This window comes from Ciconia boyciana, chromosome 15, assembly GCF_034638445.1.
Source record: "Ciconia boyciana chromosome 15, ASM3463844v1, whole genome shotgun sequence".
NCBI classification, from domain to species: Eukaryota; Metazoa; Chordata; class Aves; order Ciconiiformes; family Ciconiidae; genus Ciconia; species Ciconia boyciana.
In genome coordinates, this window is record NC_132948.1 from 9,712,838 (window position 1) to 9,739,909 (window position 27,072).

The 27,072-nt window shown below is 37.3% G+C and overlaps 2 long non-coding RNA genes across 4 annotated transcripts in view; one reads left to right on the plus strand and one right to left on the minus strand.

Annotated features, from left to right (window-relative positions):
• The window catches only part of LOC140659845 (uncharacterized), a 40,660-nt gene that overhangs the window by 11,631 nt on the left and 1,957 nt on the right, over positions 1-27,072 (minus strand). For 2 of the 3 annotated variants that reach the window (XR_012045243.1, XR_012045242.1), the window contains exons 2-5: positions 24,402-24,590; positions 22,734-22,874; positions 14,870-14,985; positions 4,217-4,385 (exon numbers count right to left, since the gene is read on the minus strand). This is a non-coding gene — a long non-coding RNA (uncharacterized lncRNA). The remainder of the gene's footprint in view (positions 1-4,216; positions 4,386-14,869; positions 14,986-22,733; positions 22,875-24,401; positions 24,591-27,072) is intronic. The other variant, XR_012045244.1, reaches the window with a different exon arrangement.
• On the plus strand, positions 18,015-24,430 carry LOC140659847 (uncharacterized). Its single transcript, XR_012045247.1, has 3 exons — positions 18,015-19,612; positions 20,226-20,339; positions 24,227-24,430. It is a non-coding gene; the product is annotated as an uncharacterized lncRNA (long non-coding RNA).

Sequence of the window (27,072 nt, forward strand, 5' to 3'; positions counted from 1 at the left end):
AAACCATAAAGGCATACATCATGTACAAATAATAACCATGTAAGGGAAATAATGAAGGAATTAATCGCACAGTTTCTTTTTTATGAATTTTACAAGTGGTTCATACTGAAAAAACCCCCACAACATTCTTAAGATTTTCTGCAATTAAAATTTGTAGGTTTTTAATGCCTTCTTTTTTTACTGTATTACTGTTTTTTAAATAGCAGTTGAACCTCTAAGGTTATAAAATATGAATAATTCAGCAATGTACTTGGTTTACACTACTGCAGCATTTTCTGGTGAGTAAACTGGTGTTTAGGCGTTTCTTTGCAGTTATCACAGAAATCTCAGAGCCATTAGTGAAGAATTACCAAAGCAAAAAGGGCTGATTAATTTGGGATTCTAAAAATTGAAAATTAAAAAATCACATGAAAATGATGTATTTTGCTTATCAACTGCTATTTAAATTATGTATTGCTCCAAGACTGCATTCTGTGGACTGCAGCATTCAAAAACTTTGAATTTTTTAAAGTATTTATAAAACATTGTACCCAACTCCCTTATTCTGTGCTTTAAAGCTTGCCATGTTTTTACAGCATATTAAAAAGACAACAGAACTGTATCAGAACATTGAAAGTCACCCACAGACAACCTGTTCCACTAATATTTTACATTCGTGTTGCATCTTTCATCCTAAAGGATTTCTCGACTTCATTTTCATTTTATGTAGGCTGATTAGACTGCTCAGGTATCTGCATGAGTGAGCTAGGAAACAGTGAGAGAGCTAGTTAATGTTCAGAGAACAGTCATGAAAATTGGGCATTTATTATTTTATGGGCAATGACAACATCATCTCAAAATTAAGTGTCCTTAGGAAAATATCTCCCACAGCTAATAACTAGAAAGCAATCTGAATTCTTCTAACAAGGAGGTGGAGTGTGGCATACTGCATAGTGGGTTGTTACTGTTGTGCTTGCTATTCCTTTTGTATTTTTTATTTACTACACTGTACTTCAACCATTTGTATGTGAAATGCATCACTTTAAAATCTATATACATTGAAGGTTCTTTTCTGCTTGTTGATTTAATTGAATGAAGTGAAGGCTGATCGTAAAATATGACGAGAGGGAAAGAGAGAACTCATATACTGGAAAAAGCACTATAAATATTTTCCTGGGATCATTAACACAACCTTGTAACACTTCACCCCGTGTAGTGGAAAGAATTATACAATCCTTTTATGAAATGTCTAAAAAGTGTTTACAATTCCATCCCAAATTAATGTGGCTTTTTCTTTAAGTGTAAAGGAAACATCCCATAATTCTTAATTCTGTTATCAAAGTTATTTTCAACCTTTGAAGGGATTCACTTGCTAGTGACTTGGCAGTGTCAAACAAATGTTCGACTTTTATTCTGACACTTCTTGAAGAATTTGATTGAAACTATATATGTCTAGATAACACCCAACAAAGTGCCCTTCTTGCGTTTGTTTCGAGATATTTTTGGAAACAACAGAGGCGACCTTGGATGGAGCTGCTTTTCCAATTTAGGACTTCATTTGGTCTAAGAGAGTAAAATTATACTCTTTAATCCTTTAGTGTACCCACAAACAGGACAGTTTTATTTTATGCTGTTGCAGAATTGTTTTTCTGTACCTTCTTAGCAGTGCCGGTCTGTTTAGGGTAGGAATTATTTTAGGTAATAACAGTTACTTTCAAATGTACATACAAATAGTCCTCCAATGTATCACATGGCCCTTAAAAATATTGTGTAATCTAAATGAACAGTGGTCCTTTATGTAACACCTTTGCTTCTTTAGAACTCGTGTTAATAAATAAGCGTTAGCCTTTGTCTTTGCTTATAGACACGAAGAATCTGATTTCAAGCCAGAGCTCACACAGACTTGATGTAAAGTCTAAATGAGGAGAGTGGTAATGCTGGCGAATGCTCTATGATGGGACTGCCACCTGTCCAGATCACAGGAGAAATATTGTTTGTCAAGCTTCAAGTTTAAAAGCCAAGGTTATGAGCCAGGTTCTCTGTACATCTAGGCTGAGGTGATTGTTTTCTTCTGACTTCGGTTTGCCAGCTGTGCAGTTGTATCTGTAAAATTTTATACATCTAATCACTTAAAATGTTTCAAATAGTTTGCCCTTAATTTTCTATATAATCAATATATTTTAATTCATTTGTATTACTCTCCATTATAGGCATACTGCACTCCATAACAAAATGGAATTAGTTTGTTGCAATGATAATGCAGTTTCACTGCTGTGAATAAAACCAGAATTGACAGAGTACAGTATTCTTGTCATTTACCCTGTATGATATTTACTCTCCTCAATAACAATGTTGTCTGGTGTTACCTAGTGATCAAATACAAGTGGTATATGCAAATGCAGATGTAAATATACTACTCGGGAATATATTGTTTATATTCATTTGATCACACTTAGTGTCAATGCATATTTTTATAGCTCTATTCTATACTTACTATGACTGATGGCTCAGATTCTAACTCTAGAATATCCAGTTCCCTGATTTTATGGCATTGTCATGTAAAATATTTGTGGACAGCTTAAGAGAAGCAGCTCTGATCCTGTGAACCTATATGTACGTAAGCATGACTACATTAGCATATGCACAAATCAGGTTAAAATAAACTATTTGGTATAGCAACTTTCATCACAGAATCTTAAAATAATTTACAAACAACTCTTAGTAAAGTCTGTTGACCGTATAGCCAGATAAAGAAGTTGCTGCTATTTATATTATTTTCTAGATGAACAAACCACAGTATGGAACGAAACAGAAGCAAAACTAGGAATCTAGTCCTTGTCTCTGGGCTGTGGTCTCAGGGCATGCTCAGGATTCCCAACCTGATCTCTCTTGGGTCTTGTCCTGAGCGTGGTTGTTCAGACCCCCGAATGCTCATCCTAGCCTGAGGTTTGGTTTATTTGAACACAGAGGAGTGATATAGCAAACGTCACAAAATTTCCCAGTGCAGTAGTCAGTGTCCTAGCTCTGAGTATCCTCATCTGACCCCTGCCGCTCCCTAAAAAGTAATTCAGAAGTAAAATGTCGGTACATTTCCAATGTGCTAATTCGTTGAAATGTGTAACGGAAAGGTCATAACAGGTACAGAGGAACAAATGTGATACAGACAAACGTAAAGCCGTTTCCTGAAGGAGTTTTTAATTAAATTGTAACAAGGAGTTTCAAACATAAAAAGCATCACAACTACCTTCATTGAGCTAATGGAGTCAACAAAACTAAATGTGAGATTTTCTCTTACCTTGAGATCTTTTTATAATCCCAGAGAGATAAATATCAGGAGAAGCAGTCCTAAATAGAAACACTGTGTGTGTGCATGTGCATGCATGCATGCAAACAAAGATTAGGTCTCTGAGTTATAAACCGGTATACAGCACTCTGGGGCAACTTTTTATTTGCGTGCCTATTCTGTGTACATGTTCAGTTTTTTGCAAGTGTCTACTTTGTGCTGTAGCTGAAACACATTAATTATATAAGCTAGCACAGAAATAACAGGAAATTCTATTTTTTCTTAAACATCTAGAGGAAATGAAGAGATTTTGAATATTATTCAATGTTGTCTTCAAAAAATGTAAAGATGCATGAATGTGAAAGCACTACAGGAGAAAAGCTGGCTGGCTTAGAACATGGTAAGCGACGAGAGAGTTTGTGCTTCTGGTTTATTGCTCCAGGCAGCTGTGGTCAAAGCTGCTGCTTCTGCTTGTCTGGTCTGCTCCTCAGTGTACTGGCATGGAATTGGTTGGAATTAGACCTCAAATAGAAAGGCAGCAGATTTATCACTGGAGCACTAAATTTTGCTTTTATATGTGAGAACAAATCTAGGGTAACCTCAGTTAATAAATAACCCAGTCAATGGTGATAGCTCCTGTTTTAGTCTGATAAATTTGGCCTTAAACAAAACCTGAACTTTTGTTGGTACAAGCATATACCACAGGGGAGTAAAACCATTTTCCCCATGAAAAATTTCAGTCTCAACAGAAAAAAAAAATGAAATGTTCATATTATTTCTTGAAAAAAACTGAAGAATCATGTTTAAAAAAAGCCACAAGTTTTTTATGCAAAGTTAAAATTTTCAAAAGAAAACTTGTATGTTTTGAAAAAAAGACCAAAAAAGGTTATTTAGTCAATACAAAAAAATAAAACCAACTCAAATAGCTTTGATGGAAATGTTCTCCTTACTTACAAGATGTACAGCCTTTTACTGTGTCGTTCCATTAGAATCAGATGAACTCTTCACAGCAGGCTCAGCAATGCTTACAGTATTATGTTCTCCATGGAAAGGCATGGGTACTGGAGTTTCATAATAAGGGAATTTTTCTTTGATACAGCAGCTGCATCAGAGCCAATTTTACCTGCAAATACATAGTGCTGGTGCAATTTATCTTTGTTTGAAACAATCCATATGGGTACATCCAGTTTTTATAAAAGGGCATTCAACAAATAGAGTGGTTTGCAATGTTACTGTTTCACTGCTGCATAAATATTGAATACCTAAACACAACATTAGCTAATTAAGTTGGGGGCAATTATTGGCCAGAGATAAAGCACACAGTAAGTAAGCATGGATTAAGCCTGCCCTCTTACTGCACGTACTATGGTTGCTCCTTGAATACAATGAGGATGTAGGTTTCCAGGAGATTAAATCCAGCACTAATTTGCACCCGGAATCTAAAAGAAGGCCAAAAAAAATTAGATGGAGCTTCTTAAATTGCAGGGTGCTGCATAGACTGTATGGAACTTAAGCCAAAGCTTCTTCAAAAACAAAATCCCTCCAGTAAAATAGTAGTGAGAACTCTGCTTTTAACTTAAATTATTACTTGGTATATACTAATACATTCTGTACAATTTATCTTTACAAGGCACAGACAGTAAACCAAAATTCACAAAACGCTGTTTCAAAAGAGAAACTGCACATACATGCATTCCACACATGCATGCACCTCCCGCCATTAGCCCAGAGCCAGCAGTAATCCCAGCCAATCTGCCCAAAGCAGAGCCATCAGAAAACATGTTCTACATAAAAGATTTTATTTTCCAATAGGACTGCTCTTTCATAGCCATTACTGCACTAATGGTAAAAAAAAAATCAGTCCCCACACCCATGTTCCTCCAGTTGCAACCACCTCGTGCTTCATCAGCAAACTGCTTGTATGACTGACTGCATGTTAAGAGTTTTGGAGAACTGACCCATCTGAAACCCTTTTTTCAAGGCCTGTTTGCAGCCACACATTGTGGACACACATGTCCATAAATGCAGTATCTGTAAGATACTGTATGCAGGCTCACGCTGTTTGCATAATTTAAAAAAAATAACTATTTTAAGTGCTGTCAACAACCTAGAAGGGTCTACACTAAGATGAGTGGGCCAGTTAAAGAACATGAAAGAAGCCAGGTCGCAGGCAGAGCACACTCACTCCTACTTAAAGTGCCTGTGGAGCAAAACAGCTGTAAAAAAACCGCACACTGCCCCAACAGAAAGCCTATGAAAGACAGCAGCTTTGCATTCAAAAGAACCCTGTCCCAGATGACTTAAAAAATTCTACGTTAGTATATTCACTGATGGATTACACTAGCATACAGTGATACACATCACTGATTAGTCAGGAAAAACCAACTGGTAGCCTGAGAGAAGAGGGGGGACTGCCCTGCTCTGTGGTACGATAGTCTAAACCAGCTTGCAATTATTGTGAAAATGTTTTTCAGTTGTGCTGGCACAACTCTCTGTGGGGCTGCATGGTCAGGCTTATCACAGTCTCTTGGTGAAAGACGATTATTAACTCAGTTACTCAGTTTTTAGCCACAAATAATTAAAAAGCACAACTGAAGGGATAGAGAGCAGCAGGCAAGGAGCTGGGAGCAAGTGGGCAGGGACACAGAGAACAAGGGTCTGGAGCTTCCTGAACTGCCTTTGCCACCAAAGAAAATGTTTTGCAGAACTGCACCTATGTCTGCAGTTCCTGTTGTCCTCGATGTGCTTCAGCGATCAGCTCAAGACAGTCTGAAGACAAATCAGAAAAATAACAACTGTTTTATTAAAGAGCTCATAAGCAAAGGTGAAATCTCCCCTCCATCAAAACCTACTCCCCTAACAGGACGTTGAGTGATCACAGAGTTAAATAACAAAAAACAAGACAGAAACATTTTATAATTTAAGAAATGCTTACCAGGCGATCAGTGTTGGAAGGCAGGAAATTAATACTCATAACTTCAGATTAGCTTTGTCAGAGGTGCCATGCTCCTCTCCTTTGTGTGATTCTCAAAAAACGAAATGCAAAGATGCAGAATGATCACCTGGGCTTGTGATTTTCCAGGGAATGCTTTTCCCTCCATAAACTCTTTGTCCTCCCCTCACAGAATGTATGCATCTGTTAAACTAGAACATAAAGTTCTGGATGTCTGCCTACACGATGGTATAAATCAGCCTAAGTCACTTTCCTGATGTAATGTCTTGGATAGATCCCTTCCGATTTCCTGAACAGGATTTTGGAACAACCAAAGAGAAAATAGACTGCCCTAATTAGTGTACCCCATCATTTACATTGAGCCTTGCTCAATGAGGTAAGGCAGGACTTCATGAGTTTTATTGAGTGCTACATTAATGCCCAGACACATTGTACATGTTCTGTAAGGCTGATAGTTAATATGAGGTAAAATACAACAATAGGGAGATTATAAAAATGCTTATGCAAGAAACTGTGGAAAACTCCAAAATACTGGAATCCAGTTATGGGTTATTATGTAATTCAATATTTTTCAATCTCTTAAGCAATGAAAATTTAAAATATGTAATAAACCCTACATCATCATGTGTCTTGTTTACGGGCAGTTTAAGGTAGGAGCACATGAATGATTATGCACTATGACAGCTTGCTTTCGATATATGCCTTTGCAAAACTGAGAGAGAGACGTTGCAAAGGAAACATTCATAACAGTATTTTTCTGAGTGAATGCTTTCATCCTGAGCTTTATTAAAAATATACATAACTAATACAAATGTAATAACAACATACATCATACATAACTGCCAGCAATTCATGCAATATCATTAAGATATGCATTAAAAATGTCTTATAAGATCAAAATGTCTGCTTATAGGAAATGTTAGACTCTCCTTATGATTAATAGGATGGCAATTATTAGGGGAATGATTCACTCATGCCATAACCCCTATGCACTGAATGAACTAACCTCTTTTGAGTCAATCAAGTCACACCTAGCTAGGAGAAAAGAGTTCCGACCCAAATAATCCATAATTAGGTCATCAGCTGCTAACAGTATTGATCTCCTGAGATTTGGGGTGGCCTGAGCTGCCCTCATTCTCCAGCTGCAACTCAGAGAACAGACTTCATTCTTGAAAGAAAAGAGAAATTTTTAAAAGACACCTGGAATACTAAAATAATGATGTTGGATATCCATCATCTTGGAAGCATCTTAATTTGTTGCTGTTAATATACAATCAGAAATCAGATTATGACCTTGTCAAGCAGAACAGCAATTATATTATTGCTTATATAATTGGGGGTCTGCTTGCTGCCTTTTATTATACCTTGCAGGAAAATTTAGGTGCCATTCGAATAGATTTAAGTTCTCAATATCAGGTTCAATCTGCCAAAATCACTACACAAAAGTTCAGCTGCAAAGACATTCTTTACACAAATCCATTTTTAGAAAGCCAAAACAATGGATCAATACTGAAGTTATAAAAGAATGAATTTCCATATTATTCTCATGTATTGGGTATTTAATGTCTATTGCCTTTTAAGAACATTATATTCTTGGAATAATTCAAATTGATACACTCTGATTCTTTTCCAGTGGTCAGTACTACTGTCAGTACAGTGCTACTTTTCCAGTGGTCAGTACATAAATGTAGTGGGTTACATATGGCTTTGAAATTTCACAATGATATCTCTTAAAGTAAAAATAAATATTTCAATTTTAATAGCTTATGATGTAATTAAATTAAAAATGTTACGTGCAAAAATTTTAATTTTATTTATAATATCTTATTTACAGCACAGCTCTGATGACTATTAAACCTGTTTGAAAAATAAAACCTTATTGGTATCGGGTACAAATAAAACTCATTCCTTTCCAAAAACATCTATATTAAATCCTTTCAAGCACTAACATACTGAGGCACACAGGATCCTTCAGAAAGATCAGAAGGCCCTCACACTAACTGCAGGGTTTTTTTCCTCATTTCTATGGCATATGTTGTATCACAAATCACAGTTAAAAGAAATTTCATGCTCAAAATTGAAATCTTTTCTCACATTTAACTCAGCCAAAATTCCTGTGATGGCAGAATTAAATTTGGGTTTGTTCTCAAATGGTAAGGAAGCTACAATATAGAATAATTACCATTTTTTTTTATTCCTAACTACAAAGACTGTTACTTTCTCTGAACATTTATAATCATCTTAAAGAGTCATCGGTAGCTGTCAAATAAGTGCATTGTCTCTGCCCAGAATTTCTTACGGATTTTTTAGAGGAACTTGCGTATATACTGATCTAGAAGAAATAATTAATCCTTTTTTGTAAAATGCAATGAGTATAGCAGATGGGAAGTGATATTCACTTACAAACACTTACATATCAGCAGCATCTTAACCTCAGCTGAGACTCCCTTTTTCCCACGACAGATAGAAAGGTGGACTGCTACTGTAGGGCCAGATCAGGCACCATATCCAAAAATTAAATTCCAGACTGGTCAGACTCAGACTGGGGAAGAACAATTTCGGTGATTTCAGTGTCTTTGTCTTCTGCCAATATTTTTATTTCTCGCAGTAAAAATATCCCTAGAGGAAAAGATCTCACTGCATGTAACTCTTTTTTTCTGTTGAGTCATTTGGTTTGTTTATGTATCCTATGTAGAGGTGTAGTTTTACAAAATGCCTTCTGCATGCAGGAAGAACTCCCATCTGAACAGATTCTCTACCTGAGCATCAGGGAAATAAATAAATCTGTAGCCGATGACATTTCAAGGGCAAGGAAAACAACTGTTGAGAGGAGAATTATCTGATTTGGTTCATGTTTATTTTTACTTGTATCTAGCAATCTGCTCTCCAACAGAAGATGCTTATTTGCAGAAGAGAAGACTGTCTCCTTTTTGGACTGATGCCCGATCTGGAGCGAAGGTGCCACTAAGGACAAGAGGTATGTCTTAAGCATGTATTAGCTAATGTAATAGGCACCTAGTGTTGTAAAGGCAATTGTATGTGTCATACATGTTAACTGGTTAAGGATAAATTCTTTATTTCTTCCCATCACGCTTCTTAACCACTAACCAACATAGGTTAAATCTGCCTTACACTCAGGAGTACATATTCCAAATGAAGATATTCCACATGTGGAATTTTAGAATTAATTATTCCCAAATAACTTGTGTAGAGAAGCTTTAGGGTACAGCTTGGTTAATTTATTTTACATATGCTTACTGCCAAGGGCTTTGCATTTTCACAAGAAATCTTTTCCTTTCAGGACCTGGTTGGAGAAACTTTTCCAATCCTAGTATCCTGTAATGAAGGTCTGAATAACTCCAGGTTGCAAACTGAAGTAAAACAGATTGTAGCAGATTGGTGAATAGGTTAAGAAGCAGAAAAGACCTGTTAATTTTTGCTGCAACTGAATCACTAAGAAAAACGCAAAAGGGAAAAATCAACTTGCACCTGCTTAAGCCTCAACCCTTATTTTTAGGTTATTTCTACTGCAGTGATTTTGTCTTGCAAACTCTTTCATATAAGACATTAAATAATCTCGAGTTCCTGGTGTGCCAGCTATGGTATCCAGTAGTTACTGAATATAAACCTGAGTGTTCGCGTTCTCCAAGTCTTTGCCTCCGTAATATCTTTAAACATAATAGTCTCTGCCTGTTGGCTTGTTTTCTCATGGGGAGGGTGACAGAACATTTTGTGTTCTCTTATCTTCAATAGCAATGAAACAGGAGGAGCTCCACAATGCGAAACCAAATCTACTGCTATTAATACAACATCCCAGCCACAGAGAAGAGATTTGTTTATTTACCAAAGCTAGAGATGCCTCTCTCTGACCTTTCCAGAGCTTGTGTGCTTTAGCTGGGAATAGATTCCTCAGAACTGGGTGCTCTTTTTAAAAGTATACAGTAAAAAACATACACACATACCCCCGAAACAGAGCCCAGGCCATATCCCAGATTGCATGAAATGACACACAGCTTTGAATAGTTAGAGTAAGTCTAACTAGGGCACAGTCCATATTCAGGTTTGGTTACTTTGCTAGTGCACAAAAATCAGTCAGCTTTCCAAGGCCCACTTACCTTTCTTACTGCCACTCAGCGACACATTTAGCTGACTATAACCATAGATGGGCCCACTTTCTGTCTGAGACCTAACATCTGTTTGCAGCCTAAGAAACCAGTTGATATAGATTTTTTTCTTCCTTGCATGATTAAAAAATGCTTCAGACTGTAAGGTATTTGATTAAAAAAAAAAACAACACAGAGATTGTCTTCTTCTGGAATTCACCCTGCTTTACCTGTGCTTTAAACCAGTGAAGATCATTACATACACAAATCAAAATTTGTTTAATTATATTTTTCACAGTTTGCTGTATTTAGTGACCTGTCTGTACAAGTTAAAATAATATCTGCAAGAGTTAAATCTTGCATTAGCATTAAGGATTCAACCTGGTTTAACCTCATAGACTCACAATCCATTTTGTTAAGCTGGTACATCTCTAGTACAGAAAGAGCCTCAGAGTGCTTCAAGGCTAGCTTTGGTGATCCTTGTCAAACAATTTTAAATTTAAGTTCCTTAGCTGTCAGCTTGCCAGAAGCAGCTGCCCTGCAACACAGCTGGCAAGAATGAATGTGGGCTGGCTCCTAAACCACCTAGTTCTCTAGCTCGGCATATTAATTCAAACCACCACTGATTTCGGTACCTGTTTGTGACTGTTTGATATTTTAGTTGAAGCAGACTATTAATGAATTACAGAAGCAGACCTGGGAGTAGGAACTGGAAACCAGGGAAGGAACTGGCCCTAGATGTCCTGATTCCAAAGCAATAATCACTAAACAATATATAAAAGGAAAACAATAGCTATGCCATCTCCTCCTCCTCCTCCAACAGTTACAACAGAAGGCAGCACACAGTCCTTGGAAGACCCAGTCTTATCTGACAGCTGTCAGATAAGCTCTGAGCATGCTTGGTTAACTGAACCCTTCAAAGACCGAGGGTATAGCTGGCATTCTGAAATCTCAGTCTGGGTTTAAGGCACTGCAGTTCCCTGCTCCTGCTGTCCCTGCCCCTGTGCAGCTGTGCCATCCCTCCTTCATGTTGGCAGCAGTGCTCATGCATCAGAATTGCAAGCCACATCACAGAGCTGGTCACCTGAAAAGTAATGCAGGGAAAAAAAGTTCAGACCGCCTCGTTCAGCATTCAGTTCACAGTGTGACTGACCTGTCTGTCAGCTGTACTGGTAAAATTGCTTGTAGGGCTGAATGCTGAATCTACCTGGTTAAAATCAACTTTTTCTTCCCTGGATAACTTTCCAGTGCCTGTACCCATACAATGAGGGAGGATACATGGATGGAAACCAGCAACAAGGTGTAAGGTGGGAGCATGACTTCTTTTGGCCGAAGTACCAGATTTGGGGCAGCTTAAGTTGTTTGTTGAACTATGTATTTTGTCAAAGTGTTGTTTTAATTATCATATTACTTATTGTTTTCTAGGCTTTACATACAGGGTCCTGTGGTTTGACAATGCCAATCACCTGTAGAATTAGAAACAAAAGCCAAGAGTCCAAAATAACTGTCTTTTCTCTGTAACCATCAGGCCATATTATCTACAAATAAAGTCTCCCAAATATTATTCTCAACCATACAGCAGCTTGGAAGGCCAAAAAACTGTCTTTCATTACTCTAGAAACTACTTCACACTTCTGAAGGAACTGGTTTAGCAGTGATGCATCCCCTCATGCTCTGACCAACTTCACACTTCATTTTTTGTCCAAATCTAAGTAACAGGCTTTGGGGACCTTGTCTGTATTCCTTCCTACTCAAGTCTGTTCCCATCTGCCTGATCCCCTCAGTGACTTTATATTACTTCTTTTGTGTCACCAGAACTACTGCTGCCTCCCAGTTAAACTTCCCACACTGGTCTCTAAAACTGCACTCCCTGCTTTTGCATGTTCAGTTTCTGTATCTGCAAGTACATGAATAAGGGGTTGTTTGTATGCACAAAATTTACTATGACCATTTTTACAATTTGGGTTCAGGCGGAGAACTCTGTACACATAGCAAAGTTCTGCCTCCATGGAAAATTGCCAAAAAGCATCTGATCCCAGTAATTAGGGGAAGATTTTGTGAGGAACCTGTGGAAAGAGGTCCCTCACCCTGCCTGATTCACAGCTGGGGTTTCTCCCTGGCAGTTGAGACCGGTGATGTGAGAGGTTAGTCGAGAGTGGGAGCAGATTCCTGTGGGGCTTCACCAGCCAAATTCCTATCTAGCAAAAGGTTGCTACAGCAACTCTGAGCCTCCTGAGATACAGAAATTATTGTAATGGCTGCTGAAATGCCTCCCTACTGCTCTGAGACAGGATACGGAAAATCCTTCCCTTTGATACAGAACAGTTACCCACTGCCACACTTTTTACATCAGCTCTATACAAGCACCAGGTTTTCTGAACTTGCTCAGGAACTGATGGCTACCTTTCCCTCCAAAGCAAGATGCAGTTCCTCATTTGCATGTAACGCAAACGTAGAAATAATAAACCTAAACACCATACAACAAGGACTACAGTTCCAACACTTTTTTCCCATGGAGACAGTAAGAGAAAAAAACAAATCATGTGACAAAAGTTAATATACTACTGAGTGGGCTGAACAGAATATAGAAACCTGTACAAAATCAAAATATGTATTTGCCAGATGAGAGTTTGTGGTTTTCAAAACCGACATAGATACGAAAAAACATAAACAAAGCAAAACAGGACAAAAACCCTCATAGCTTCTCAATGACTGTCCAGTAGGTTTTGGCTGCCTCCAGCCTGCGCATGTTTTCCTCTGGCATTTGGCCCGCTCACAGGTCGTTCAGTCCAGTGGACTATGTAATAAATACCAGACAGAGATGATGCTTTAGACAGAACGGGAACACTTGTGACCTAAACAGGTCCTGAATCTAGAATGGGGTGGACTGAGGATAATCAGGACATAGAAACAGCAAATATCAGTCTACACCATGGAAAAACTTTCTCAAAATTGCTCCCATTTCCCTCCTTTTCACTTTTCAGCAACCCAGTTTGCTCTAGAAGCGAAAGATGAAAACAGCAGAGTCAATTATCTGAAGCAGTACCTGTGCTTACCTGAAATAACTGGATGACTTTTAAAATTATTTCTTTAAAAAAGAAGTCACAACTTTTGTACAGCTACTCAATTTAAACCTGAGCTTTGCATTTTGGCCACAACAAAAAGGACCGAATTCCTCTGGGTATAAATCCAGTAAAATCGATACAGTTACCTCCTGCCTAAATTTGGCCCAACACACCTAGAACATCCTTTGGGATTGTTCAATTCAAAATATTGCACTAATCCAATCTCCTGCAGTTGCCAAATGCTGTAATGTTTGGTGTCAGCATGCAGCATTTTAGATTTTTTGACACGAGCTTGGTCTCTTGTTAATAGAGTATTTCATTGGCTTCTTACCTTTCGCCAGGTCTGCGAGCTTTTGGATTAACTCTGAAAAGCTTGAGAACAAACTATTCTTTCAGTATGTCAAAATATCTTGCTCAAGTCAGAGAAAAAATTTTTTTTTACTTCCCTCAGTTTAGTGTTTACTATGAAGATGATTCTCAGAGATCAAGAAGAGCATATAATATTTAAAACAAAACATTTGTTAACTAAGGATTTCCTGGATTTTTCTGCTTTCTTATTTATACTATGTCCTGGACCTTGTGAAATCACTGTTTAACTTCCAGTATTATTTATGGAAGCCAGCCTGTTGCTGTTTCCAGATCTTACAGAGAACTTTTAGTTTGCAGTTTCAGTACCAGGTGCATAGTTCTGGCTTAAATTAATCAACTAAAAAGTAACATACAGTAAGTACTTAAACCTCTCACACCCTATCTGAATCTTCACAGGTAGGATCTTTTTCTACTTCTAAGCTATCTTAGAGTCAGGTTCCTGAGTCCTGAAATATCCTCCTCTGTGACAATTTCAAATTCGGGACTGCCCAGCCTTTTCAGTGCAGCAGAGGTGAATACTAGTTTTGGAGCATTTCTGTTGTGCACAGAGAGAGATTTGAAATATTACCCTCTCAGCTATCAATACAAAAGACTAAATGCCTAAGCATGGAAATAGATTTTAGGAAATGAACAATTTTTATGAGGCTTTGCATGCTGCCACTATTGATCAAAACTCTTCAATCCACAATAGAAAGAAGTAGACAAGGAATAATGATTTAGCACACTGGATCCAACTTCTATGCTGGTGGTGTGACTACTCTGACTTACAACCATGGTGAAAAAATCAGCTTAAAGTGTAACCCTCCTCAGCATATGGGCCCTGGATTTGCATGCTGTAGTATTATGTGCTACCATTCACAGCTGCATAAACTAAGTGCAAAGCAGTTTAAAAATGTTAGCAAATCAGAAATCAACATTTTACATTAATTTTGCATGAGTAGAAATGACCACGCATATGGTACAAGGCAGTACAGAATCAGGTCAATGAAGTTTACGTGACTGCTGTCTAAGCAAGGTTGTTAATGGTTGCACAATACAGAGCATTAATGAATAGAAAAGGATGAGAGAGAGCAATAATAAGTAACTTATTTAAAACTCTGTTCAGGTGCTCCCTTACCTTACAGTCCTCTTGTCTGACACCTACAGCTTTATGTCACATAACAGAAGACACACGGCATCATTGCTCAGACTTCAACATCACACCAACATCAGTTATAGTCACTCAGGAGTCTCCTAGGATGACAGATAAAGGTTACAATCTGATGATGACCCATCTGGATGTTAGTACGATGGAATATCATAATTTTCAGATGCTTTTTTGAAAACCTGGGGAAATACATCCCAAAAGTCTTTATTTAAAAGAGAAAGTATTAAGACTGCAAAATCAAGCACGCACCAAAATTAGAAAATTTCAGGGTTAGAAAAAGAAGCCAGGAATCATGTAATTAAAGATTACTTTAGGGCATATACATGGAAAGGCAACCTTTATTCTGGCATTTTCTAACTTCAATGTGCTTGCAAATTATTCATATTTTGGCAAAGATTTTGTATATGTAAAATGTATATATTATATATAGAACTGAATTAATCTCTGATATATTTTTGCCTCATAAATGCAGTTTCCTGTTTCCATGCTAGAATCTACAGCATTAACGTATTCAGATGCCAGTTGCTGGATGTATTAGCTTCTTGATAATCCAAAGGCTGAGCCTGGACGTGCTCAGCCTCTCCAAATTTCAGCCTTATCTAGCATTTTTTCTAAGCCACCCAGATAAATTATCTCAATGTCCTGAGGTAAAGTAATTCTCTTGTCCAGGGGCTCTGGATTGCTCCAATTTTTTTTTTCTTCATCTGCCACACAATTATGAGCTCAAGCGTTAAGACTGATGAACAGAACATTTTTCTCTATTTTGCTAATTTAATTTTTAAAAAATGTGTAATGCTGTACCAAGAATTTCTAAATAAAAGAAGTAGCTTTAAAACCACTGCTTTAGCAAGAGCATGGCCAATTTATTTCTGTGTGCAACAAGCCACATAAAGACGAACACAGTGAATCTGAAAATAATCTTCATGTAGAATTAGAAAAGTGGAAGAAAGACTGGAGAAGGAGACCCACTGATTCATCTTCTTGCAAATCATATAAGAATGTGACATATTCATTTGCACTTCAACAGATTATTTTGTTCTCCAGAAGAAAGCAAAAAAAAGTTTCCTATAAATTTTTTCCCATAATTTTTTGAAAAATCCTTTGAGTTAATAAATTATAAAAGAAAAAAGAACATATTTAACTTCTATTGCATTAAAATTTTGAATTATACACATGGTTCATTTCCATTCATGTCCTCTTTCTATAATATAAATGTTCTGCAAAAGCAGCAAAACTGCTCTGTGTTGCTCTGTTACTGTTCATTATCTCAAAGCCCTGTAAGTGGAAGTAAGTTTCTCTGTGTATTACGCAAACGCTTCAGTCACATTTAATTCAGTGAAAGCTGAGGCACACAGAGTCAGGCATTGAGGGTTCTGTTAAATCTGAGAGCAGAGCACGGAGCCTTCAGTATTCCATCTGCACCCCCATTCCTTAACCTTCTTCCTTCTTTCCCACATATGTACACTTTCAGGAAAAAAAAAAGGCAGGCAATGCACTAAGCATCCTCTGACATGCTTAGAGAACTAATGTGTCCACAGACCACAGAAAACATATATTCAAGATGCCAAGAACACTAAACATGTTAGGATCAGGAAATCCTGATTGCCTCCATTGAGACGTTAATGAAAGATAATTGTGTATATTTGCTGTTTGTTACTCAAATAGCACTTCCTTATGACAATATGCATTACTTAATCTGCAAAGGTCAATGAATTACTCTTTAGTTCCTTCCAAATGTCAGTGCAATGAACTTTGCCATTTTTAATACAGATTTCTCAGCAAAGAACTGGTGGTAGAGGCTTGAGGCTTAGAATGCCTCTCAACCTGAAAACACCTTTCATCACAATGTATTTCTAACACTACCCATATAGCTTTATAACTGTTAGACCTAAGCAGAGACTTCCCTGTAGCATTCAGTCACGATTTCCACAGAACCTAGCACAAGCTAAGCACATAAGGAATTCAGTTATCGATTTTTTTGAATCCTCTTGCAATATAAATTATTAGCCAATGTATTGAACCTGAAACACAAATGCAAAAAGATTTAGGAAAACTGAGATATGCTATCATCTGAAGTGTGACCCTGGTTAACAGCAGTTCGGATGAGCAACTTACTCTGCATTGTCAATTGCATCACTTAAAAAAAGAGGACCTAAGGTGGAAATATTGCAGGTCAACAGCTTGTAAAAATTACATAAATGCACAGAGAATGGTATGAATGAACACAGTCCTAATCCTGTGAGCTAAACGACACAGCTGCTGACTCCCTTTTTCACCCATGTGGTGCTCCACTGAAACCAGGCATGTTTGTATGGATATTCAACACAGCCTACAGGTTTGGGGGCTATATTCTGAACCAGTGCGGATAGTTTGAATAGCACTAGAAATCTCCATGCAGAACCAGGACAGCAGGGTTTAACTTAGCAGGTAGTGGAATGCACAAGCACAGCACAGAGACAAGACTGGGGCATTAGGCTGCTGGCAAGTAGCAGCTGAAAGCTGATTGAATACAACAGATTGGGCTTTCATACTGGACAGATAGGCAGCAGCTATTTAAATGGAGTATTAACAGTTTTGCTCTTAATTATTTCCAAACCTTCCAGCTAATGCAAACTCATGTATTTTGGCCTCAATTGCAAAGATATGTATTTTGGCCTCAATTAATTATTTGCTGTTTCTGTATGAATCCAGTTAAATGAAAGCTGAATGGTTTGTTGAGAATTTTTCCCTCTTTAAAATAATTCTTGTAAGTGCTTCGCTTCTTTCTTCAAACAGCTGTCATGTAAGTAACTGAATATATACCTCACAAAAATGTTCACTTTCTCCATTTCAAGTGGAATTTCTTTCTGAAATGACACTGCCCTGCAAGCCAACAAATGGTCACCATTCTGGCCCAGTGGCAGGTGGAAGGCCATGAAACTCCAGAGCTAAAAGTGGAAACTTTATGCCTTCAGAAAAAGGAGATTCCTATCTTGCCAGTTAAGTATCATTTACTTTTTGGTCTCGGAGGAACTGAGATTGTGGCATTTCTATGTATAATACAGCTTTTTCCAGAATTTTCTGAAAGTATATTACTTCTAAGTTTTATCTCAGATACTTAGTTAGTCATGTGAAAGGCACAACAGCTGGTTTACACCTCAAAGAATAAACAATTACTAATAAAAATGTCAAACCTCTCCCAAACACCTCTGAAATAAGAGAATGAGCTTCCAAAATATGTTTCAGCAGACTGTTTTAATGCAGCTACTTCCAAAAGAGAGCACTTGAGCTTTGCTTTCATAGCTGTATTTTCTATACATCCTCCTTGATACTCTTTGTATAGAGTACCTGGGATCTCTCATCAATACTAATCCAACATGGATCCAGGGTAGATACACAATAGAACTTGTAACAACTGGGACAGAATGTACTATATGACATTTATTCAGCTTGTGAGAGGACAGACACGTAAAGGTTATAGCAGCATAAAGTAAAAAAGGTTCATGTAGACAACACATGATCTAGCATAAAGACTGCTGACTGGAACAAAGCCAACCCATCAAAAAATCTGATACATATTTTTACTTTCACGGTGAATTTATAGCCTGAGATTTTTATATTCCCTTCATAAAAAAACCTCCTTCAATGTCTGCTTTTTATTTCATCATATTCAGGAAAGGAAGAATGTCCTCTCACCAAACTGAAGTGAGAATGAATTTAACTGAGCCTCTTTCCTAATCAGAATAATTGAATTGATTCTTCTTTGAGCCAAAACAGCAAAAAAGTAAACTACTGGTACTGTTTCAGTTTACCATGCTCTTCAGGCCTGTGTTTTGGATGATTCAGAAGGAATTAAAATGTACAGAAACAGTAACAACAATCTTGTATGTGTCAGCCAGGATCAAACAAAAGGATTAACTGGAAAGTCATGGTTTCAGATGGCGACCGTAGCTTTTCAAGCAAAAATTGTACATGTATAGGAGATAAGGGATTTAATAAAAAAGTTGGACATAGCATTTAGCAACTGTTGGGATGAGTTGCATACATCCCTAGCCACATGGAAAGATACAGGTCTTTCTCATCAGCCAAGATGTCTGTACAGAAAGAAGAAACATAGAAGCAATAGAAGAAGTTAATGGCTCCAGCACATCATATTCAGCACAAAATTGCCATGAAATGCACAATTTTAATATTTGGAGGCCTTAAGGTGTCACAATGTAGACCCACCTTAAACTTGTCTCAACATACAAAGATATTGAATGCTCCAAGTTTTCTTATGGATGATGAGCAGCCACAGACTTTGATAAAATACATGCCCAATTGTCATGGCTTGGTGAGCATGGAAAAAAGCGGTACTTGCCTTTAAAGGTCAGTCTAAGCAGTGGAGGTCTTCCAGCTTTGCAAAGCAACATGGAGTTCTGCACAGCAAACATGAATTAGCAGATTTGCTTATCCCTTCCTACAGTTGTCATAAACAGGTGCTACATTAATACAGGCCAGAAATAATTCATGTCTTTACCATTCTCAATGAGATTTTCATTCACCTTTTTTGGTCTTTTTTGTGGCATTTGAAATGTGAAAACTCTTGTATGTGCAAGGTAATCAAGACCACATTTGGGAATGGTACATGAACTCAACATACTGCCCCGAGGCTCAGGCCTGAAGGAATTTCAACTGTGCAGAGATGGAATATGTGAAGACAGAAATATGAGGAACATGGTGACATTGCTAACTGTGAGAATCGATGGGCATTACTGGATTGATAAAAACAGCATGGGGAGGTAGAGGTGCATGTAAAATGATATGATTTGGAATGATAGTTCTTCACGCTCCTTTTGCACAGGTATAAAGAGCTACACAAGCATTGTTCTAGTTCAGTGCTGCCATAAACTCCCCAAATGAAGGCAGCACCAACCAGTACAGCTGAGCCAATGTGGGGCAGCAACAATGCTTGCTGTATTCTTTCAGTGACCGCTGCAAAATTTCTGGCTGCCACACCTAAATTATTCCTGGAGTACCTGGTGCTCCTCCCCCACCTCCTGCATGGCTGATTGAAGCTACAACCTGGCCCTAATTTTGCAGCTAGTCTCAACAGGTATGATAAACAGTCCAAAGCATTCCTGGCACAGTGGAGCAGACGTGAGCAAGAACTGTCTTTTAGCAGTTGCTATCCAAAAGAGACAGAATATATTTTCCAGTTATGAATTTGCGATAAAAGTTATGAACTCCAGATAGACAGTTTGTACTGTACCTTCCATTTCAGCTACAGATGTGAAACAGATTCTTGAATTTGCAGTCAGAACAAGGTAGGACAATGTCTGCTAATGCTTTTGCTTTCTGTTTGCAGACACTGGAAAAGAAAACCTGTTTTCTCCACAGTGGAGCAAGTTTTAATCCAAGCTTCATTTCACTACTCCATGGAAGGCAACATTACACAAATGTGTCCAAAAAGCACAATTTGGTACTGTATGTTTTTCACATTTTCTGTGCTATAAACAAGAAAATTAGATTATTTCATTTTTCATTTTATTTAATCATCCTCTCATACCTCCTATTTATCTGTTTGTCTGCATATCACTATATTGTCTTTGAATGTTGTTGCTAAATGCCATTATTTTTATTGTACAAATAGGGCACAGAGAGACAAAATGCTTATCCACATGGGCCGGTGTTAGACTTAGAACTGTGGGGTTTTTAATTCTAATCCACTGTTCGTTAACAGAAAATTCAGAATCTTCATCTACTATGCACTTGAATCTAAAACATTATTTTGCCCAGTTCAAAGCTACTGTATTATGTCTCCAGCTGGCTTTTTCTTAGAGCTATACAGCTGGAGTACAAAAGTGTTCTGAAATGTCCCAACTGAATTTCAAATGAATATCAGAAATAGGCAAGGATATACATGATACATGCAGAATATGTATCTAGGGAAATCACAGAAGATCTAGTTTCCACTAGTTGGTTATACATAAATTATTTAAGCAATCTTAGTAGGCCTGTTGATTAGCTAGAGGCAAAGATATCTATTTTAGGTGTACTTAGGGTCAGGATTAACTCATGAAACTTGGATGGCATTGCCCACGAAACAGCTAGAATCATTTCAGCAACCTCATTCAAAAATTAGGTAGTATCCTTTTTTTATCACTTTTTAATTATTTTAATTTTTATTTTTTTAGTTTTCCTTAACAAAGAGGACAAGATTTTTGTAAATCATGTGATAAATGTCTTACAAAACTACACTAGAAACTATTTAGGGTGACTGGAGAAGAAACAGGACTGGGAGCCAGGAGACTATTTCTATTTCTAGTTCTGCCATAGACTGTGTGACTATGACTTTGAACCTCAGCTCCCGTTTTTGTGAAACAGGGATGATAATACTTACTGTTCTCTCAGGGATATTGTATAATATAATTTTCATTAAGGTTTATGAAATGCTTGAGATCCTTGATTAGAAGAAGTTGAAAATGCAAATTATTAATCAAGTAATAGTAATCACAGTATCAGCACTACTATTAATAATAATAATAATAGTAATAATAATAATAATAATAAGTTAATGTTATTAATATTAAATTATAAGCTCGATAGCATTGCCCTCATAAAAAGCCCAACCTGCACATAGCAGGAAGATCATTGTAGCACACTTCTAGGAACAAGAATGCTGCCAGCATAGTTTCAACATGGGAATAGAAAATAATTCTTGAAGTTCTCCATCTGAGCAATTGTAGGTGGTAAAAATGAGTATCTTTTCAATAATGCTTTGTGACATAGGAGCAGAAGCAGCTTTAAGAGCTTAACAGTATTTTTAAAATATGACTCAGGAGAGGTTTTCTCTTTCTAACAGAACTGGGGAAAAAAAACCCAACACCCAGGAGTCAAACAATCTTTTAGAAACCCAGAACCTTTAAATAGAACAAGTATTGTAGGTCAGGATAATATGAGTTCACATGCAACACCATTGACATGTAAGAAATCTATGCATAAACAACAGAGAAAACCAGATCTCTTATATTGGAAGCCTTGAGCTCTGGCAGATTAATTGTAAGAATTTTTGTTTTGTGAGTGACCAAAAACTACCATGGGTAATTTGGGAGGTTAAAGCCCCTTCGAAAATCTATCATTTTTGTGAAATACCTAAATAGATTGCATTGAATGGTAGAAATGAGGTGAGGCAGTAGAAACATGGAAGATCAATATTTATTCCACTGAAGAAATATGTGTTCAGATTTGGTTAGAGTCACATTAATAAAGAATGAAGGCAGTCTAGCAGTTTCTCTTTTCCTCCTGAACAGCCCATGTTAGGAAGCAGGTGCGAAGACCTTAAGAAAGGTAGGGGAAGGTGACAGACACAGTGTAATTGCACCCATTAATCCTACCACAGAAATATTGCCTTTTAAAAAACAAAACCCATGTGGATCTGTGGGTTACACAGATTTCTGATGGTTCAGACTGGAAGAATTTAACTGGAAAACCAAACAAAGCATTTAGTTTCAATCCCTCATTTTCTCTTATTTCATGAGAGGAAAAAATTCAACATAAAAGAATTTTATATTAAATATAATTTTAGAAATTGTATTTAACCAATAAAAGAGCTTGTTTGATGGTATACGATAATTTTATCAATGTCTGAAAACTGAAGTGTGTTACTTCACTCTGTTACTAATAACTATCTATGAGTTTGGAGGAAATCCTCCACAAGAAACACAGAAAGTAACTTCAGCTTGTGTCATATCACAAAATGTCACAAGTCTAATAAAAGTGGTAGTCATTTGCCATTAGTCTCAAACAATGGCTTAAAATGAAGTAATCTCCATGACTAAGAAAAGCTTTTCAATCTTACATTATTGCTACTCACCTACATGGAGGGCATCTGGATGTCTTCCTTTCAATCTTGAAAAGTCAGAGAGAGTGCAACATTTAATTGCAATTCAGTAAATATATGAAATGACAGACATCCGTTGCATGGTGGAACTGTTGATGGTACAGTACTATAACACTGAAAGAAAGGCAATATATATTGTTTAGACCACCTTGATTACAGCCTCTGATAGGGTCAAGAGATGAAAACAAAAAAAAATTTTAAAACCAAGTAATTCTGATAGTGCACTTTAACCAAAGAGTTTTACCATACAAAGCCTGAGTAAATAGAAGTTGAAAAGATAAAAAACTGGCATAACTGAGCTACATTCTGGTTGTCATTGCTGCTCACAGATGAATATAAACATCAATATGTACAGACTAATATAAACATATGAAAGGTGTAGCCGTTTGTGTACTTTTCTTGTCCATCCTTTCCTTCATCCATCCTATCACAGACAGGATCGTGCAAAGCGCTGTGGATGAGTACTCTCCACTCTGTTTTGCTTTCAGTGTACAGGACTTTGGTTCTGCCCCCATAAATATCTATGAAGCAGGAAAGGAATTTGAATTTATAGTGCCCCTAGAGATGGATACAATGGTACTATTAACCTACAGTAATTATTGCCCTACCTTGTAGCTGGTAGTTTCTAGGACTTGTCATTAGCCTGCTAAGTACCAGGCTAGCTCACTTGAACCTGACTAATATAAAAGAGTGTGCATTACATGTTGAAGAGAGTGCAAGGTAAACTCTAAATTCCATGTTAGCATTTCTTTTTCTAACATACTCAAGAATCACAAAAAGAAGCCATTCAAAGTAATTAACTGAAGTTTTAACTGTGTTGTATGTTTATCTGTCCAGCTTGGAATTGGTACTGTTCTCCTGAATGCCAGAGACCATAGACTGGTAGCTTCAAAACTGAAGCAAATTCTTTGCTCAGGAAGTGGTGGCCCATGTCCTACAGCAAAGTAATTCAATTTTCATTGCACTATTAAGTTCTACAGGGAAGTACTAGTATGATCACAGCTATGACATCCCAATTAGCCATCAACTTGTTACAGATATAAAATGTAGGGCAATTTTATAACACCTTACAAACAACAAACTCTGCCATTTTATAAATATTGTGCCTGGCCACACAGCCCCCTGCAAGCTTGGTAGTATCCCTAGCCTCTTCTACAGAGAGCAAAATTGAGATCCAGAAGCACACAGGGGATATTTACACAGGAAAAAATGGCAGCTAGCTGCCAAATTAATCAGAATTAGACCTTAATTAGATGGAAAATTCAGGTCAGGATGAGATAAGAATTCAAATCTCATGGGCACCAACCAGTGCTTTATTTCTAAAGTTGTGCATTTTTAAGATAGCAGTCAAGCTGATTTCCCTTTAAGAGAAATTACTTGGCCATCAAATAAGGATAAATTATTTTTTCAGATATGCATGATGGATCTTGGTTCTGATATAATGTTGCTCTCTCCCATACTTCTAGATCTCCTAATGACGTCAGCATGGGATAGACAGAAAGATTTTTCCAAACAGGGAAATGGAGATTATTGTGACAAATATTCTAATGGAGTCTTCGGTGACAAACCAAGTGACTATCAATAGGATACAGAAATAAAAGAAGGAATCTACCAAGCCAAACTGTGATCTCTTATAGTTACCTTCACTGAGATCAGAATCTGTCTCGTTGTCTCTTTTACACTACCAAGGCAGCAAGCAGCTGCTTTGTGCAGGAACAGTGATCCGGTTCTAGAAATCTCCCAGCAGCACCACTATCCTTTGTATTCACAGTCTCTCGGTCTCCGTGGAAGTCAAATTCTACCTGCTGCTGATACAGGAATAAACATTGCCTAGGAATAAAAATTATTCAGAATAAACTCAGATTATCTTAATTATAAAAATTCAAACTCCTATTTTATCACTGATTTTTCTACTGGGTTTGTGTAACTGTTTCATCTCAGTATTTTTTGCCTTTTGCTGTTTAAGCTATAAGCTTCTTAAAGGGGGAGAGGGGAAAAAAAACCCTTGACATAATACCATGAAATCAAAGAGCAAGCTGACTGGAAAAAAAAGTTACTATATTTAAACTGCATTATCCTATGACAGAACTGCAGTTTTAAAACCTTTCCGCTTTGATACAGCACTTTTGCAGTATTTTAATATGTCTTAGTAGATTTCAAGTGGCTGAAACATTTTAATAACCGTAATTTAAGAGGAATAAAATAGTACCATAGGAGGCAGAAACAAAGCCCCCATTTGTCACGCATGAAGACTTGTATTTGAAATCAGCTGGGGTAATAAGAGCAATGAGTTTGGTGGTCTCAACCTGAGCCCCATTAGGCAATTAGCCAGTCCACAAAAATCATGACATAATTTGGCACAGTTAAGCAGAATAGTATAACTTTGCCTATGTCCACAGAAAGAGATTCAGGCCTGAAATAAGAAGGCTATTGCAGGTCAGCATTCGGGTGTATTGGCTCAACAAACTGGCATTTTGTGTAGTGCCCTTCTGTGCTGCATTTAGCTCCAGTAAAAACTATTAATCTTCTTTGAAAATTGAGCTACAAAATGTATGTTTTTGTGTACAGCAGGAGACAATTCACATTATGATCAGTAACTCTACTGTGAATCTGCTTTGCAGCAATAGGGGTGACTTAATGTTATTGCAATTTGAAGGAAAGCATCCTGCAGTCCTCTCTCAGGCCAAATTCCCATTTACTTCAATTAGTAAGCATTACAGGAACCATTTTAACGCTGCTGCCTGATGTGTTGGCTGCTTCTTCTAATATATTACAATGAAAAAAGATAGTAGGCCAAATGTATGAATGGTATACTTCCATTATGTGAATGGAATTTCATCAAGGCCAAGGCTGGCCCATTTTGTCATGTTTCTTTCCAAGGTACCGCTCTAAGGGGTCCCACTCTAAAAACAAACTGCAACTTCACTTTGCAGCAGCCAAATAAATTGGTGTCCTTCTTCCTTAAAGATGGAGAATGTAAAGCTATTTGCACCTGCTGGAAGTATTAATCGCCTGGAAGCTTTCATGGGATCGCATTGCTTAAGGCAGAGCTGAGGTGCCATCATTCTGATTGGGGTCAAGATAACCATCTTCTTTAAAAGACAAGACAAATTTCATAGGAAACCTTATGAATCCTTGCACAGCAATAGGAAATAACACTGATTTCAATTCACAATTCTAAATTTGTATGATATCAAGTGATGCCAAAATTAGCAGATACTGCTTCTGCTGCAGTATCTACATGGGTATTTGTAATTCATTCTGCACTATGCTGTCTAGACGTATCTGCAAATGTTTTTCAAATGTGCAGCTGTCAGAAGATCTTTAATGATTTGGAGGGTATCACCTGCAAAGAAATCCTCACTGGTCAGCTAGTATGGGTCTTGCACATCTGTGGAAAGACCAGGAAGCAATCGTGAAGGAAATGCAGTTTATTCTGCTCTGGAACAGAAAGGCCTGTAGAACAGTCCTTAATTCAGTCATTCTTCTCTCAAAATTCACTGAGCCATAACGGAACACAGGACAGAAATAAACACAGGCAGAAGACTATGCTTTCAGGTTCTTTCTAGATTTTATGTAGGGTCTATGTTAAAAAGATGGGAAAAAAGGGGAAGAATCAAGTCCTCTGTTCTTAATGGATGAGAGACAAACAATGGAAGTGGAGTTGTCAAACTGTAGCTGAACTAGTGAGTCCCAGAGAGTGCCAGGAGTTCCCCAGGATTCGCTAGAATGCAAACTCTGTTTGCTTTCCTAGCAGCATTTCCACCTGTTAACAAGTTAAGACTGAAAGGACACCATATCTACTTTATTATACACTCTGCCAAGCTCTAATTGCACATGCCATGGCTCTGGTATGCTTAAAATAATTTTCCATAAGCCTTTTTGGAAACAGGCACAAAAAGGAAACCAACAGTGACATACAAAGTCTATCACAGGGAGAAATAACTATGAAATATGACCTGGGTTTCTTTCTAGTATCAGTTTGTTTTGAAAATTGCTACTGATGCTTAACTTTATTGCTCTTTTATAACATTTTAAAATACTTCAAAATAGTAAGAAAATGAAATGCAGGACTTTCAGGTCCTTTACAGGTGCTCTTGTATATGAAGGCTAATAAAATATGCTTATGTGTAAAAACATTGCTGTGGTAAATGTATTTTTACAAAAAACTTACATATAATGCAGGCTGTGTTAACGTGGTAGAAGAGAAGAAACTACTCATATAGACGTACTGTGCTGTTAGTGAAATATGTTAATTCAAGTAGCTGGCATTATTCTGTAGATAATGATTGTGGAAATTATGTATTTTTTA